Here is a 14,588-nt window from a genome sequence, read left to right as displayed (position 1 = left end):
GTTTAGAAAGCAACAGGACATGAGCACATACATACAACAGAACTCATGACAAAGAAACCCTGTGCTGAGGGCATCAATACACTCAATGCAGTGGAGACCACGTGACCTAATGCCTCTCATTAAGCTCTGCTTCCCAGTACTGCTGAATGGGACCTCAGCTTTCAATACCTACATTTGGGGAACACATTGAAAGCATAATATCCTCTAAATTCACACTTAGAAACATGATCTTTATTGTAGAGTGTACAAGGAAACGGCAGTGATCCCGGAAACTGATGGAATGCCTTGGTAAACAAGTTGATGCCAAACCAGGTTAATGTCAAACTAGAGCTTAGAATAGAGAAAAATAGCAATTACTTCATAAAGTCTTATGTAAATATGTTAATTTAGAAAAAACACAATGCTCTAAAAAAATTCTCAAATTTAAGGGGATAAGCTGTTTGGAGGATGTTGGCCATTAGCTAGCAAATAGTGTTTTAATGACTGCTCTTGAATTTTGTCTGAGACCATCTGGTAGCAATGTGTTTCAGGGAGACAGTATCAGCCCTGGCTTTGCATTACTGGGAGAACACAGAGGCTTGAAGCTGCATCAGCCTGATGCTTTTCTGTGATGTAGCTGTTCATTAGTTAGGAGACATTTTCTTCTCCTGAGTTACAGGCAGAAGAATGGATGAGAATTTGGTCTACTTTCCAACTCCGCATGGGATAATATCCTGTATCTTTTTGCCCTCTCCGTAATGGGAATGGATCATCCATCTGCCATCACAGAGAAGAGCTAGCAGACAGGATAATAAGCCATTTTGGATGCTTCTTACCACACCAAGTAGAAACTTTATATTGACAGAAGACCTCCATTTAAAATGTATTTTAGAAACTATGGAGATGGCTCAGTGGTCAAGCACACTGACTGCTCTTCTAGAGGACCAGGGGTCCATTTATAGCAGCTTATACCTGTCTGAAATTCCAATACCAGGGGACCCAATGACTCCTGAGGTATGCCCCTGGTGCACAGATATACATCTGGGCAGAACGTCTATCCACATAGAATGAAATAATAAAACATTTAATTTTAATTACTTCAGTAATTACTGAAGGATTAGTCAAGATCAGAGCTCTATATTGCTAAACAAAAAGTAAGGAATTTCTTCTGGAATTCTGTGGGGCAGAATAGAAAGTATGTGGCTATTTTTTTGAGATAAATATGAATGGAAATACCTACTTCACAGGCTGGAGAGATGGCTTAGTTGGTAATGAGCCTGTCATATAGACACAGGGACCTGTGTTATAACTCTAGCACACACCCATGTTTAAAAATCTGGAAGTCATGTTGAGTGAGCATGGTGGTGTGCTTGTGAAATCCCCATCCTGAGGAGGCAGAGACAGATCCTTGGAGTACAGTGGGCAGTCTCTCTAGCCTCCTTAGGCCAATGAGAGACCCTTTCTCAAAGAAAACAAAAGTGAACGTCTCCTCAGGAACAATATCCAAGTTGTTCTCTGGCCTCCATAAGCACATGCACATGTTCATGCAAACACAAGCACATACATGCATACGTGTGCATATGCATACTACCTAAAGGTCCTTAGGCGAGCCTCTCACCTCCCCTTACCTAATGTTACCACAGTATGGGTACAGTGCTGGCTGTGTAGCAGGCACTTAAGAAAAGTGCATCATTCATGTGAACATGGTAAATGTTCTCTCGGTGGAAGCTTGTAAACTCTGAAGAATTTGTTTTATTAACTAGTGAGGTGCACACATTTCCTGGTGGTTATTTAATATGTAAAGGTCACAGGACAGAATCACTTCCTGAAGTGTTAATTTATGTGCTGTTCTCCATCTCCACCTCAGCATTTCAAGGATGTTTCCAGACCCTTTGTGCTTCCTTGTTTCAAGGAAAGAGAAAATTTTTGCCTTTCTTTTCAGAGAGTTCCAGAATCACAAGGACAACACTAGGCAACTCTCTAAACTGCAAAGGGAAAGGGGCCTTTGTGGGGCTACAACCCTATACAGAGAACTACAGGAAACTGAGTAACACTGGGAGCAGGAGAGGTGGTCCTCCCCAGGGAAAAGCACCCCAAATAGTTGTCCAGTGCCAAATGGTCAGCCTTGAAAACATAGACACAAGTAAGAGAATTATATAAAACTCAACAGGTTATACTTAAGAATATATATGGGTATATACAAATACACGATGATTCATGAAGTCATAGTGAATGAAAAAAAGAGGCCATGAATTTGAAAGGGAGTCTCGAGGGGAATATGGGAGAGCTTGTAGGAAGGAAAGGAAGGGAAAAGTATAATTAAACCACTATTTCAACATTTTAAAAAAGTATATATGGGGGAGGAGGAAGTAAAGGGGTTTAGATGAAAGGTTTTCCCAGATCTGCCAAACTTGGATTGAAGAGTCTATGAGAAATTACTGTGCTTATCCATCACCGTTTGTCATATCTCATTGGCCAGGGCTGCCTAGTAATGCTCAGATACTAGGCTTCCCCATCTTTTCAATGATTCCTAGTTCCCAGGCAGGGTTTGGAGGTGTGATTCAAAGGCCTAAGGGACATGAAGTCAATGCAAGCTGTCTTAACTGGGGTGAAGGGGGTTTGCCCGAGATCGTTGCCTGATCCTGGTGCTACAGAAGGTGGAGTTGGCAACACCAATAATGTTTCAAGTTCAGGCCTCGCTGATAGGAATTTTTGGACTCAGATTTCAGTTGAATTAAAGACAGGACAGGAATGTGACATTTCCTGCAGACCTCTGCTTGTAAATCAAGATTCTGGCTTCTGTCATTTGTAAGGCTTTGGGGAATCAAGGGGAATTAATTCTTGATCTCTAAATGCCATCACCTGGGATACTGGGCATTGCAGAAGCTCATAAAACATCCCCTGTGCATATCATTCAAAACTCAAAGAATGTAGTACAAACTGCTGTCAAAATTCTCAGACATAAGAGAGTTTATTTTTGCAAAAGGCAGACAGCCAGGAAGAAGGACTTTTATCCTTTTAAAATGGATATATTAAAACAAGTACCCCCACCATTGCATGCCAATACCGTTATTATGTAACTGCTATAGCTGTAAGCTCATAAAACTTTCGTAGAGTCAAAGGTCGTTTTGGAAACGTGCCTGCTTGATATGATGTAAGTCTGGAACCTCGTGATGGAATAGGGAACTGTATAGTTCATGATTTCCATAAAAGCCCTTAGAATATCATCTTCATGAGTGTGGACTGGGATGGCTCTCTGGGGCCAGCATGCCCCTCCCACACTCCTCATTCTTTACCCCTGTCCACTGTACTGGAATTGAGGAAGACCACAGGGAATGTGGATTGGTGAAGCCTGAGGGTTGTCATTTCAATGGTCACGGCAATGGTTTGGACTCTGTAGACTGAGCCTAGTGTACCCTTTTCCACATACTGTCTCCAAGGGCTTTGCCACTGGTGTTTCACTGTCTAGCTGCTAGCAAGGTTTTCTCTCTGTTATCATCACATTGCTTTCTTATTTGCAAACATTTAATGGTTATTGTGTGAAACAAAACAACAACAACAACAGCAACAACAACCAAACCTTGTGTTCTGGCATTCAAGGTTTACTGTGAGTGCAGTCTAGTGTCTGCCCCTTATCTTCCCTGGCACTTCACTCTCTGCCGCGCACATCCGTTCTGTCAGGACAGCTGTCCTGACACTCCTCAGTGCTCTCCTGTACTGTTAGTGTCCAATGCCCCACCCACCGGTCTTCACTAGTCCTCTAGGGATCTGGATTGCATGCTACCTGATTTGTAAACACTTTCCTGGCCAGGGACCCAGGGCATCAGATGAAGTTCCATTTGCAGACAACCCTCCCCCTTCTTTTAGCACTTAGACTCTATAAGATAAGGAAGTTTTCTGAGTTCCTCTGGGTCTCAGTTTTCCTTGTGTGTGGAATGAGTTTTCTTCTCCTACCTTCAGGATGTAAGTTTGGCATGATGTGTAGGATCAAGAGGGCTCCTTTGCACAAGCCAGACATCAAGGAACATGGCTGGCTCATCTGATTATTGGGCTCTTCTCATTTTGAAGTTTTATTTATTCACAATCCCTTCTGCATCCTCTATTACAGTGACTGAACTTTGCATTTCAGATCTGCACTGCACATCATCTTCTCTCCCTTTAGTTGGGAAGTCCTTGGAAGTTAGATAGAGGTTTCTGATAATTTAGCATGGATACACTGTACAGTGGGGTCCTTGGCCAGGAGATAGAGAGACTGAGGCTTCCAGTGCTCACTCAGTGATGACATTTTTACTTTTCTGCCCCTTTTCCTTCTAAAAGTTGAAATTGGATATTATAAGTCAATTTTCTTAGATATGAGTTGGCTCTCAGCGGTGCTTCTGATTTGGGCATCAGGTAAAGTGGCCAGTGAAAATCGGTACATTTCTGTTAAGTCTTCGGAAAGCTCATGAAGTGTAAGGACACTTGTTCTCAGCTTATTAGTTTTTCAGTACGCATTCATGCTCGCGTTTATTTTTTTTTAAGTTCAGAAAACATTTAATGATCCCACTCATGGAGAGCCAGAAAACATGCTAATCAGCACAAATAGAAAGAGGTCCTGCAGGAAACCCAACTGAGAATTGCTGATCACAGCTGGCTTTATGAAGTTGTCCTGCCTAGACTCTCATGAGGACTCTCGAAGGCCATCCTAAGAATACCCTCAGAAGACGAATGCATTTGCCATTCTCATCTAACAAGCGAAGACACCAATATTTGAATGGATCCAAGTTTATACACTGGGTGCAAGCTGGGATTCGATGTCTAACATCTGTGAAGTTGAAACCAAATGCCCTGCTTAACTGGGGTTCATAGCTTTCCACATTCCCGAAGTTGCCTGATCAAGCCATACTCTGAACTGTCCTCTACTTAACAGCCATAAAACCTGTTGCCTTGGAACTAACTGAGAAACAGATTCACCACCCACATATTTCCCCATTGGAAAGCTGAGATGACCTTTATACCTGTGTGCTAGGGTGCACCATCCTGTGGCTTTCTCATGGTAAAGGGTACAGCCTCCAAAGTATAGTTTGGAGGCTCCAAAGGCTGCTCTGTATAAAGTTCTCTTTGACACAAATGGACTGCTGTACAAGACCAAGACATTTCTTGGTGTTCTCCTATTGTCTGCACTGCTGTTAATGTTAAGATTGCTCTTAAAGCATATTGCTAAAGTGCCTGGCACACAGTGGGACCTCTAGAAAGACTTGAAGAACACAGAGTTACTTTTCTAGCCCGTTAGCCGTTGATTCCTAAGCCTGTCTTGTCAAGTCTGGACTACTGACTGGAGGCCGATTCTATATGCCCACATACTTGGCTAAGCCTGGTTCACACCAAAGCATGTCAGTCAGGTAGCTTATGTCCTTCTGGCAGTTCAGTAGTTAACCTTATCCCCACCTGTACCTCAGTTCCTAGAAGAGGTTGTTGCTCTCTCCCAGATTCTATAACAAGGACACAGTTAGGTCACCTTGGGTTTCTCTCATCAAGTCCCATTGGGAGACAATCCTGACTGGCTGTTTCCAAGGCATTATCCATGTTTCATCCCAAAGCCCCCGTGGCTGAGTCTCAGATGAGTCAGCTGGCTTGGGGGATTTTTGTTAGCAACCCTGATTGCCTTTGTTTTCATCTTCATGGGGTGTGAGTTGGGGTGGGGGTATGCTTTTTGGGCTCTGGGGTGGGGTCTGGCAAGTTTTGTTTCTAGAAATGCTGCCAGCCTCTGTGGGAGCCAGTGGTGGGAAGCCACGTCATGCCATACTGCGCATTGTTAGGCCACACCCATCCCCAGGGTCTGCTCAGGCGCCATGCAAGCGCTGGCCATCCCGCTCTCTAAGCTGCCTGAGATGAGGTCATGGGTGGGGTACTGGAGACCCCCTACAGATAGGGTGGGGGCTTCCTCTACAGATTAAGGGTGGACCAGAAGGACTGGGAGAGAGGCTGTGGGGATAGTTTTGCCTGTCCGACCTCTGCACTCTCGTCGTGGTCTGTAAGCTGGTGTGAGTAGAATAGAGGCAGAAAAAGAAAGCAGGGAAGAGATGGAAGAGAAGTGTCTATGAGTTAGCCGTTGTGGGTTATTTACCCCACTAGTTAGTGGTGGAGGGAGGGAGCTAACAAATGTCCCTTTACTACCTTGCCAGAAACTAATAGTCACCTCTTTGCTTTTTTTTTTTTTTTTACAGTGTTGTTTTTACTCTGACTTTAATCACCAAGAACTCAAGGCAAGAGAAGCCACAGTAATCCTCCTTATGTAACTAGACTTTGATGCAGAAGGAAAAAATAACAAGACAGTAAAGTGCTTTCTTAGCTGGAGCCGGCGACTATAACAATACGTCCCATTCCCTCCCACACCCAACTGCCTTAATTGCTAATATTTCTACACCAGTGGGCCTTGCAGACTGAGGTCACATCTATGTCCCAACCACCCCAGCTCAATCAAACCTACAGTTCTTAAATCTCTGCCTGCGAGCACGCACATGTGTGCGCACACAGAACAGTGGATGCAGGGCTCGGCTAAAAATTTTTGGTCTGCTGCAAGATCCATCTTCTGATCTCAGTGAATATTTGGCGACTTTTCTTTTTTGCACCTGGAATTCTGCCTTTAAAAAATAGGAACTCCCTGATAACAGAGTTTCTCCCGGAAATAGAAAGCGACACAGAATGTTCACATGTCCCTCCACCCCAAGATGCTTCTTAGATGACCATTGCATAGAAAAACATGAGAGCTATCTGAAGCACAATTGACAAGGCAGTCACCCTTCTCAGATAAGGTCACCCTCGGCTGAATTTGACTTAAGCTAAAAATGTCACGTTCAACTGTTTTGTTTTGTTTTACCCTCCAGGGAGCTAAAATTAATGTTAGTAACTTCTTGGTAGATTCTTACAAGAGTCAAATGGTTTACTTAACTGTAAGAAAACATATTCCACAGAACAGTAAGTCACAGTAACCAAAACTGAGAGTACATTTTAGGATATTACCACAATCTATGAGAAAGTTTTACCAGTTCTTAGACTCTCAGCTCTGGAAGTCAAGCTTTGTAGAAAAAAAATAAACACTGAAATTAGACCATACATTAGCCCACTGCCCACATAACAGCTTATGCTCAAAAACTGGGGTTTTTAGAGAGCCCTCTGACCTTTTCTAAGAGAAAGAGCATTTCTATACATAGACGTTTACTACACCAAACGGAACAGAAAGTAGGAGAGATACCGCTGTTGAGTTCATCCACTGATTTATCATTTGTAGATATTCTAACCACATGTCCCTCCATCTCCTTACAAGTAGCTGTCTGTGGTTCTTCCTGTAAATATTTTGATAAAGTCCAAATAGAAGAGGGAAAGGGAAAGGCTGTAGGGAAAAGCCATAGCTTACCTTTTCTGGGCAGTGCTGGGTTCAGACGTCCTCCTCAAACATGAGACTTCCTTGCTTTGATTCTCCCATGAATTTAGAAAGCATTAAAAATATTCAGAGCAGTAATATGCTTATTAGTCAAGCTGCTCCACAACAATGCAGAGAAGTGTCTCGAAGGAAAGTAAGGGATGTGTGCGGAGCGCGAGCTCATGCTGTCGTACGAAGTTCTGCAACCGTCTTTCTCAGTTTAAACAACCTCCCACTCCTTCTCCCAGGCACTTGCCAACTTCTATAATTTAAAGCAACTGCGATCCTTCCCATAATACTCACATTTCAAAGAGTTTACTATATACACTCGTTAGGAATGAGGAGGAGTGGGCAAGGTTCTTCTGCAAACCCCAGACAGAGGCAGATGCGAAGCAAGGGTCTCAGGTATCTGGAGGATTTTCCGCCTCTCTGCAGCCATCGCTGTTTGCACTGTGTGGATTTGAATCCCTGAAGCCTTTTCAAGTAGTATCTAGAGATTGACAGGCATCGTTTCCTGAAGCATCAGCAGAGTTTATCTGGCAAGTTAGGAAAGGGGCTAAACCAGTGGAATTATGTCAACAGGATTGTTTCTTTAAGATTATACTTTAATTTATCACCAATGTTTTCATGAAACAGGAAAAAACTTAAGATGATGTTATTTACATTAGTCTTGTTTAAGCATTAGCCCACATGTGTGTTATAAATCTAGGAAGGATACATACTTTGAAAATTATGTCTAGGTAACTGAATAAATCTTTGATATTTTAGCCTGTAATCAGAATAAATCTTCTGGCATTTTAGTTGGTGACTATATTTTACATTTTACTATCCAGTTCTTCCCACTTTCAACACACACACACACACACACACACACACACGAATTAAAATTACAACAAGTGTTTAAAGCATGGTTTAAATATTGATTTAAAAGTATTTTATATTATATATCAAAACAGGTCTTACATAGTGCCTGCTAAGTAACCTGTGCCCAGTAAGTACTAATGGAGTGATGTTTATGTTTATAGCAATAAACAGTTTGTGTCAATTTTCATTTCCATAATACTCCCCTTCAAAATATCAATATTTCATAATTTATGTAGGAATCAACATAGGATAATGTATGACTTTGACAAATTTAATGACTATCTGTACAATAAAAGTTCCTCAATGAATACAAAGCATCAGTTAGACCATTCAAGAACGACCAGAAACATCGACATGGACACATTCCATTAAGTATGCTCACTGCACAGAATTACACATACTAGTTCAGGGATAGAACCTCTTTATTTCAAAGAACCCTCATTATTTCTCTTGTGTTTTAGAGTCCTGTCAAGTAACTATTACACAATAGGTAGCATTTAAAACATTTTACAGTATATGAATAATAAATACAAATAAAAATAACCTAAGCTTACAGAGAAATGAACAGGCTTTAAGTTTTCTATACTGAGAATCAGAGGAATAATGGGGCCTCCTTTGCTTGCATTTCTGTTGGGGAGTAATCTCAAGGCAGAGCACAGTGTGGAGAACTGAACTCACATGATGGACTCACATTCCCTGTAAATCCTGAATGTATTGTTTTACTTTTTAAAAAATGAAATTAGGAAAGTATAAGTACCAATGTATCAAACAGTGGTGTTTTTTTTGTACATATGTATACTATCAAGTATTTATTTGATAAATGCTAATCAGGTGCCCTTCTATGTATTCGGGATTTAGTAAGTCATCTTATGAAGTTTACCACAGAAGCTAGCATGAGCATCCTAACCAATGCCAAAGTAGGTGACAGACATGGATTCTGTTCTATCAAAACTGTTAACTCAGGGGCATTAGGTAGCAATGGATAACTGTGACAGGCTGTGTATTGGGCTGCAAAGCCAACAGTCCATGACTTGAAGTGGAAAACTTTTGGTGATGTTGATAAGAACAGTAACTTGGAAGGCAATATATGGTAAATAACCTTTTAGCTTAGGGGAAAGGAATGGAAGAAGACACACATTGTGTGGCCAGCCACTGCTAGGTGTAGCTGGCAAGGTGTTTTGAGAATGAGACAATGCCAGGGAAGAAATGGTCAAGATATAAACCCAAATGAAAGGGGAAAGGGAATCTGGGAAAGGAACACCTATTTTATGGTTTGAAGGAGTCTGCAAATATCTTGTTACAAATTATATTGCTGGCAGTTTTGTAAGTCTATACTAAGAATGTCTTTCAGGTCTGAAAACAATTTCTTCTACATGTCGGATATGAAATGCAGGCTTATGTGAAGGCACACTCCCCAATACTTACCTTTCTGGTTAAGAGAAAAGCTGCCATTGGGGATGTTACCAAAAGGAAATGATGCCAGCAGCAGAAAACAATACAGACAGCAATGGACATATGTATTCCTAGAGGGGAAATCCAAGACTCTTTTGTCATGAAGAGGCAGGGCCTTTACTAGCTGGCTGGTCAGACTATCAGTAACTGTTGTCTATAATCTCACCCTTTTGTGAGAATTTTTATGTTGGTTATATTATTGCTGCTGTACCTTTTGTAAGTGTGTGTGTGTGTGTGTGTGTGTGTGTGTGTGTGTGTAAGAGATAGAGAGAGAGAGGGAAAGAGAGAGACACAGAGAGAGAGAGACAGAGAGAGAGACAGAGAGACATAGAGACAGAAAGACAGAGACAGATACAGAAAGGCAGAGACAGAGAAACAGAGACAATTTTGTCTATGGACTTCTGTTTAAGTTTCCAGATTGCTAGATTAGGACATGGTCATGCAGTAAGTAAGGCCTTTGATCTAAATGTAGTGATAAGATGGAATTCTGGTCATATTTAAGATATGCACCTTGATGAATTTGGAGGAAAATATAGAACCATGAAACTGTCACCACAATTTAAACAACAACAACAACAATAATAATAAATAATCATCTTTTCTAAAAGTTTTCTCTTGTCTAATCTATCATCTATTATCAAGCAATCTGTCTATTATCTATTATGTCTCTTTATTTATATCTACTTATTTATTACATCCATAGTCTCTCTATCTATCTTTAATTCACTAACTTGTTTTATTCTCTTAACAGTTCTATGAGGCAAAAACTAACATAATCCTCTATGGATAGACAACTTGAAACACAGAGAGGTTAAGTAAGTAGCTCATGGTCACAGAGCTAGTAAGAAGCCAGGCTTCGGTTTGTGTATAGACTGTCTGGTTCCCTCAATTCATCCAAACTCTTGAATGTTGCCTAAAAGTTTTTCCAGGGCAAGTGATGAGCACCTTTGTAGGCTATCCATTCCCCTTAGCAGTTATCTCTGGGGCAGGTGAAGAAAACCTTTGTAGGTCATCCGTTTCCCTTAGCCTGATTGCAGGGGAGATATTTAAGATATGTTCTGGTTCCTTCTGAGAGCTTTTCTAAAGCATAGCAGGTTGTTTTTACTCAGAAAGCACGTCTGCCCTTCTCTGAATGTGATTATAATGTTCAGACATTTTTCATGTATTAAGCTTTGAGCTCTCTTGGTTAACTTTGATTACCCTTGGCTCGTATGCTGCAGCCAGCCAAGTTTCCAATTATATCTTGAAACCCAGGTGGCTTCACCTGGATTTTCTAATAAATCTCTGCCAAGTTCTATCAATTACCCACGGACGTGAAGAAAGAGGCTAGGAGGGAGGAGGTACACATCTTGGTATGAAACCCCAACTTCCCTTGGGAAGACATTGTTAAGTTTGGAGATCAGAGATGAACTACACGATCTCTGTTTAGAGTGCTAGAGAAAGATGAGTCCCAGTGTCAAGGGAAGGCACTCAGGTGGTGCAGCCTCTCCTCCATGTCTGACTATACACAGATGATGATGTAATGCTTGCTGCTCTTGGCCACTGAGGACATGGAAGGACCAAAGACATGTCTGGGGTTTGTAGACTCTCCCTTTCCCATCGTGTATTTTAAACTTGGTGGGTGCTGTGGTATGGGGATCTGGAATGACCCCCACAGACTCATTTGCTGATCTTATCCTTATAATAGTCCTACGGGATGGTGGCTGGACCTTTAAGGGGCAGAGCCTCATATGAGAGCTTTATGTTTTTGACATATTTCTGGCATATTACCCCAAGGGAATTGTGGGATCCAGAAATTCTTCCCTCATGTCATTTCTTAGGTATGAAGTTAACAGTTCTGCTGTACTACACATGCCTCCCCCACATCCTGTCAATCAGGCATAGCACGAAACTTCCCAAACTATAACTCAAAATAACCTATTCTCTTTGTAAGTTTAGTAACTCGGGTATTTTGTTAAAATAATGGAAGACTGACTGGCAGAGAACTAATACGAAGGTGCTTGCTTCACTATCTTGGTGATTAAGGATAACAGATCAGCTTATTGTAGAAAACATTGACCGTAGGCAGCAAGACTACATATCTGGAAGAAATCTTGAGGATATTCTAATATATCCCTTCACTATTCTCATCATCTTCACTATTGGTCATCAGCAAAATCTTGGCTGGTATCCATACTATTTCTACATAACCTTTCTCAGGGGAAAGGAGGAGCACAATGTCATAAAGCTTCAAAACATCTCTGAGCAACATTAAATATGTCTGCCTGTCAGGAGCAGCCCTGCTTATACACTGAAGGCCTAAAATCAGCCATAGGCCTAAAATCAGCAATAGGCCTGACATACATGCCTGCTAGCACCAAGTCTTGGGTCTCTGTGGAAAAACACTGAAACAGATAGCTGGGAGTTATTGTAAACAGACAGCTTTGGTGGAAAGCTGTCAAGCCTAGTCATAAGGCCTTGTAGATGGGTAACCTTGGTGAATAGTACCAACTTAGATAAAGACAAGTGAATCATAAGCGGAGTCATGGTGGTCTGTCCCCTGAACCTTCACCCAGCTGACACTCTATTCTGGAAGATATCTGTACTCCCCCTGAACACCCACACTCCTTCGTCATCCCTTTCCCCACATCCTGCCTTTTTGTGTATATAACCTGTGTGTGCAAAAGTAAAAATTACGATCTGATCAGGTTATAGACAGGTCGTCATTCCTTTCCTCTTTGCCTGCTCCCCCACTCTTATTCAGGTGACCTCCCCAGGCCCCTGTTTAATGTCCTGCTGGACAGAACATCTCCCCCTTTCCCACATATACATGGCTTTCAAACAGTCAAAAGTAACTCTTTGCCTTCTTTCCCACCAGCTACATCTTTCTTCAAGTCCAATGAGTCTGGCTTTTGCATTTGTTCTTCAAGAAACATGATTTCAATTAGGCTGCCAGCTTGGTTGGCTACCCTCCAGTGAGTCAATATTCAATTAACAGCTAAATGTCTCTTGAGGAGTATGGTAAGGTGACCTAAGAGTCAACATTTGAGCTACAGTTCAAGTCTTCTTTCACCCTTGAGAACGCACCTCTCTTATTCTTCAGAAAGTACCCTCTCATCTTTGGCCTCTGGGTATGTGGTCATGTAGATTCATCACTCTGAGGCATCCATATGCAGAATCATTTTCCAGTCAGTTATTCATGATTTAGATAAAACACCCCATCTTCCATGTGACATGGTTCTTTTCCGGCATCTATCATTCCAGGAAATAGTTCAATTCCTCAGGTTTAATATTCAAGGCTAAATCATCTTCCCTTAAATGGACTCTTCCAGAATGTCATTGATATGTCATTAATAGCAGTCCTCCCAAGTGCTTAAGGCTTTAAACATACATTATTAGTTTTGTTTCCTCTTTATCAAAACTCCCTACCACCAAATCTTAACTGTCCTTTCTTTGCTGTATTTCTAAAGCTAGTGTCTTTGTGAGACTTGCATTATTATAATTTTTATTATTCCAGTGTGTCCTTGGGTTATTGTCTGTGAAACTAAACTTTGAAATGTTCCATGATAAGAGATGTATAGTAAAACAAATACAGGAATTTCCAAGGACATCAATTAACTATTCCTAACATTAACTTCTTCAGAAACGTAGTCACTGAAAATGTTAGCTATGGATTATTCTTCAAAAATCTGCATATTGGGCTATTCTGATAATTTTATCCATCACAGCTTAGGCAATTCTTCTGGAATTTGGTGAGGCTGGAACTGAATTTACAATGTTGTGGCAACTGACTCTGCCTCATCTGTTTCCTCCATCAGACAATTATATGTACCCCCAGGCAATTGTATAAGTCTGAGAGGATTCCTAGGTAGAAGTAAACAAATGTCTCTAAGATTGCTGATGATTGATTGGTCCAGTCCATTCTCCTGCTCACAGTGAATGTAAAAAGGACACTAAAGACATACATGGTCTATGAGTCTGTTTTTTGTTGCAATAATGCAGTGAAAAAGGTTGGGTACTTTATAAATAGATTTATCTGGTTTCTGATTCTGGTGACTAGAGGGCTCATATGGCATATTAGTATCCTTTCCTTGCCACAGTATGGCAGATAATCAAAAGGGGCCAGATAAATGCAAAAGGATCAATTATGGGGGATGGGCTTGCTTTCCAATAAAGTATTCTCATGAGATGTAACTGGGATCTCAGGGAACTACCTACCTCTTCCCAGATAGTGGTATCCTCAGTGAGATAGTGGGTCATCTATCACTTCTTCCACTAGACCCCCACCTCTTAAATTTTCCAGTACCTGCAGCATTATCATACTGGGAACAAGATTCCAGCACATGCTTCTTTACTGGGGACACATTCAAACTGTGGGACACAGATGCAGGAAGGATGCGTTTAATCTGCTTATAGGTAAAATGCTCCAAGTTTTTCAACAAACCTTTGATTGACAGAATGCAGAAGCTCTCCATGATCTAAAGACCATGAAAAGCATATTCAGGAAGAGGCTGTGTTATAGGAGGAGGGAGGGCAGTTTTGTGTCTCTTCTCACAGCTCATCTTCAGCTCATTGAAAGGAAGCTATGCTACCTACTGTCTTCTCTTTGCATTATCTTCTTGCTCTTGTCCAGTTGTTCTTTAACAGAGGAGGATTGGGAGTGGATCACAATGGGATCATAGCTCCTCTGGAGGAATTCTCCTTCTCTATGGGCACACTAGGGAACTGTGTATCTTTCATTGGATGAGACACTCCTCTTGTCACGTTTATTCCAGAAGAGGTGGTAACTTTCTATTTTCTTTCCATTTCTTTCTTTCTCCTTTCTTTCTCCTTCCTTCCTTCCTTCCTTCCTCCCTCCCTCCCTCCCTCCCTCCCTCCCTCCCTCCCTCCCTCCCTCCCTCCCTCCCTCCCT

At 41.5% G+C, this 14,588-nt stretch overlaps 1 protein-coding gene across 1 annotated transcript in view; it reads right to left on the bottom strand.

Moving 5' to 3' along the window:
* C1qtnf7 (C1q and TNF related 7) overlaps positions 1-7,792 on the bottom strand; it is a 96,903-nt gene extending 89,111 nt beyond the window's left edge. The window contains exon 1 of the mRNA XM_028787823.1: positions 7,376-7,792. The gene's annotated coding sequence lies outside the window, so the exon portion shown is untranslated. The remainder of the gene's footprint in view (positions 1-7,375) is intronic.
* Between the last annotated feature and the right edge of the window lie 6,796 nt (positions 7,793-14,588).

This window comes from Grammomys surdaster, unplaced genomic scaffold (assembly GCF_004785775.1).
Source record: "Grammomys surdaster isolate TR1022 unplaced genomic scaffold, NIH_TR_1.0 125679, whole genome shotgun sequence".
Lineage (NCBI taxonomy): Eukaryota > Metazoa > Chordata > Mammalia > Rodentia > Muridae > Grammomys > Grammomys surdaster.
The sequence above is the reverse complement of the archived record's forward strand: the minus strand, read 5'-3'. Positions and strand labels throughout refer to the sequence as shown.